This window comes from Nicotiana attenuata, unplaced genomic scaffold (genome assembly GCF_001879085.1).
Source record: "Nicotiana attenuata strain UT unplaced genomic scaffold, NIATTr2, whole genome shotgun sequence".
NCBI lineage: Eukaryota > Viridiplantae > Streptophyta > Magnoliopsida > Solanales > Solanaceae > Nicotiana > Nicotiana attenuata.
Window position 1 is genome coordinate 26,792 of NW_017673459.1, and position 4,083 is coordinate 30,874.

Consider the following 4,083-nt stretch of genomic DNA (forward strand, 5'->3'; position numbering starts at 1 on the left):
CAAAGAAATCCCATTCTCCTCGATCGATAGCAGCAAGTTCAAAGTTCAAATGTTATTCATTCTTTTTGTTCCTTTAGGTAGAAAACTTTATTCTTTTCAATTCAAGTTACTTGTGCTTGTAAGCAACATATGATAGATTATTTTGACTAGTTTATTGTGGGGATGAAGTACATCTGTATATATTTTTCACTTATTATAGTTTTTTTTAATTTTTATGCAATTTTACCTATTTAAAAATATTTACGATAATTATATTATTTTATGAAATATTAAAAATTAAATATTTATGGGGCTAACGCCTCGTTGAGGCATATATAAAATACCTCACCTTACGCTACGCCTTTTAAAACACTGGGAATATCATAGTTCCTCTATTGCTATTTCTGAAATCTATACCGACATATAATTTTATTTCTGGACATATTTCAGATAAGCCACTCACCAACCGTTTTTTAATGTCAATCTCTACCTTTTGATTCATCATATACAGTAGAAGTAGAGAGAGAGAGAAGTATGTTTGCTAAATTCTGATAAAAATGGGGAATTGCAGAGAGAGAAGACATGGCAAAGGAAAATTACGAGAAGACCATTGTTTCACTCCAGAACCTCCTCAGGTAATTTGGACCATCGTATCTATAACATTAACTGAAATATGCTTTGAAAAGGAATCATAAGATACTTTCGTTTTTAAATATTTAGAAAATGAACCAAAGTTGTTCCTTTAATTTTGTTCAAAGTTGTTTTTTAAAACTTCTTCAAAAAAATATTTCGAAATATCTAGCTGCTTAAACAGTTTTTCATAAAAGTTATTGAATTTTTTTTTTATATTTGAATGATTATTATTAGAAAAGATAATATATATATATATATATATATATATATATATATATAGTCGAACTATATTGTAACATATATGTTTATATAAATTTTAAATTTATTATNTTACGTAATATACTAGCTAGCTTAACTACGTTTTACTATAGTAAGTTATTAGTAGTTTTTTATTTATTTAGTATAGATTATTACTTAGTAAAGAATATATATATATATATATATATATATATATATATATAGTCGAACTATATTGTAACATATATGTTTATATAAATTTTAAATTTATTATAGAGTAATAATTACTAAAGAAGTAATAGATGCAGTGTGGTACATAATAGCACTTGCTTAAGAATCTACATTTCTTACTTAAGTAGCAGTGTAATAAACCAAGAGTATTAATTATGGGTGTCGGATTTGGAAATCATGCAATTGAAGTGAGAAGGAAGAACTGGAACCAGTTGTAGCAGAAAGAATTAATAAAATCACAGCTGAGTTACAAACGACAGGCTGCAATTCCTTCGACCCTGTTCAAAAGATCAAGACTGGCTTATGTAATTTCAAAACAGAGATATATGAGTAAAGCCCATATGTTCCCTTCTTTTTCTTTTCCCTAACATGTTAAAAGCGTGTCATTAATATTCATACAATGATAATTAAACAAAATAATTCCTTGAAATGACAGTTCCTAATAAACTAATTTCTTTCATGTATCAGCAAAAATCCAGAACTGTTTGATAAACTCAAGAAAGGACAGGAACCCAAGGTATAAGATCTATATTACTTTTTTTTGTACTTTGTAATTTATTTTCTATAGCTGAAACATCAAGTATCCAACCATGTAACAGTTTTTGGTATTTGCTTGCTCTGATTCACGAGTGAGTCCATCCCATGTGCTGAATTTTCAGCCCGGTGAGGCTTTTATGGCTCGAAACATCGCCAACATGGTCCCTCCTTATGACAAGGTCATTTATCAGCTTAAATTTTATGCATTAGCTCATTCTTTCTATTCTATATTCATTTGGTTAATTTACTCGACTTTTGTGTTGGAATTGGATTGCAACAGACAAAATACTCGGGAGTAGGAGCTATAATAGAATACGCCATTCTCCATCTTAACGTAGAAAATATTTTAGTCATTGGCCACAGTGCCTGTAGAGGTATTAAGGCTCTCATGGAACTCCAGGAAGATGGTTCTGAATCAACGTATGTATCGTTAAGTAAATTGAATGTATACAAATTAACAGAAAGAAAACAACATTTAACTGAACAATTAATTATGTTATGTTACTAATTGATGAAATATATATGTGTGTGATGATTTAGTAATTTTATTGAGGATTGGGTGAAAATTGGATTACCTGCCAAGCAAAAGTGCTAGCTGAACATGAGGATAAAACTTTTGAAGAGCAAGTTAAATGCTGTGAGAAGGTAAAATAGTGTTCTCACACTAATTGTCTTTTTTACTTTCGTTTCTAAAAATCAACTAGTAATTTATTAGATAATAATGCAAATGAATAAACTGCAGGAAGCTGTGAATGTATCACTCCAATTTGCTGACATACCCATTTGTGAGCGATACTTTGGTGAATAAGAATTTGGCGTTGAAAGGAGGTTACTATGATTTCATTAATGGAAGATTTGAGCTCTGGGGACTCAACTTCGGTCTTTCTCATCCTTGTTATATATGAACTAAATACCACCATTTTCGGGTGGGAGAAGATACCTCTTGTTCTTGCCTTTTCTTCTTGCATTCTTCATTTATGAGTGCTAGTTTGAATTTTTAATTTAAATAAAAAGTGAGAGTGGACAAGGATTCTCCCATCTTATGGTAGAAGAGAATAGTTGTGATTTTTATTTATGATAATAACTCTGCTCTGCAGAGAAAAATAATGTATAATGATAACTTTGTTATACTAGTTCAAAAAGTGTGGTCACAATAATTTTCATTTTGTCTTGGGCTTTGTTGGGTAAAAGATAGAGGAATTTTCATAAACCACTATAGTTTAGAGCCTAGTAATTATAATTTGTCTAATTTTCAGCTTGGATCACTTTTATACAGAGACTCGAGATAGATCTGCTGACGTTCGTAGACCTTGAAGTCCCATTCCATTTCCTGCTTTCACTGTTTATCTCTTACAAACAGTTATATTTATTTCGGACTATGTCTGTAGACTTCTAGTTGCTCGTGTACTCGTGACTCCGAATTTTTGGGAGTAGATATTATTACGTGGTTTATACTAGCACTGTGTTCGATTTGACATTTATTTCTCGTTGAATATTATTATTTTACTTTTAACTGTTAAAATTGGTTAATTAATTATTCCGCTACGGCTTGCCTAGAAAGTGGATGTTAGGTGCCATCATGAGCACGAGGTTGGGATTCCGGTCGTGACACTACAAGAACCTGATTGATGATTGCCTATGTCTCCCAATCACTAGCCCTCGCCAGCGCCCAGCCTACGAACAGATCCCTCGGCGGGTCGCGCCCCAGCGCGCTTTCATTGGCAGCGGAGTCGATCCATGCTCTACGGCCAGCGCCACACACGCAGACCCAGATACTAAAGACAAGGTTGCAGCCCCTCCAAGTGCCACCAATGGACCTGCTTTTATCTTGTAGGAATCTAGGTTCCTTTTGTTGTAAATATATAGTAGTTTTACTTCCTGTATTTCCATTATGATTTTCTAACTTATTTATGTAAAGTCCTGTAACTTTGGTTATTTTTAAGCACTACTAGGGGATCAAGTAGTCAAACTTTCAAGCAAGCAAATAATTCTCTGTATTGGCGTCTGTCCTCCTCGACACCGTATTGCCTTTCTACTATATCTTTTATTAATGCAGTAAGCCTTTTTTTCATTCTCATTCTCCTTCTCTCAATTGCTCTTGACATTAGTTTTTTCCTACGGCGCTAATAGTCTTGTCTAGCGTACGGAGGGACCCCAGTTGGCGGATATATAGTAACTTCACGGACAATGGTTGCTTAGCCATACGTCGCCCTTCCAAGACATCTCAGGAAGGCGCCGCATAATAGTATGCATGTAGGCACAACTAAATAAGTACGTGTGCACCAGAGCGGCTATGTGTTCAATGTGGCACTTAATTAACAAAAGATAATCTACCGCAACAATTGCATTTGTCTGGTGTCAAAGACGGATCTAGAATTTGAAGTTTATATGTTCCAATAACGAACTTAACTTAATATACATTACTAAATGGGCCACACACTCAACTATTTATAGACATACAAAATA

The 4,083-nt window shown here is 33.2% G+C and overlaps 1 pseudogene; it reads left to right on the plus strand.

Moving 5' to 3' along the window:
• Window positions 1-389: 389 nt before the first annotated feature.
• LOC109216430 lies at window positions 390-3,694 on the plus strand (annotated as a pseudogene).
• The last annotated feature ends 389 nt before the right edge of the window (window positions 3,695-4,083 follow it).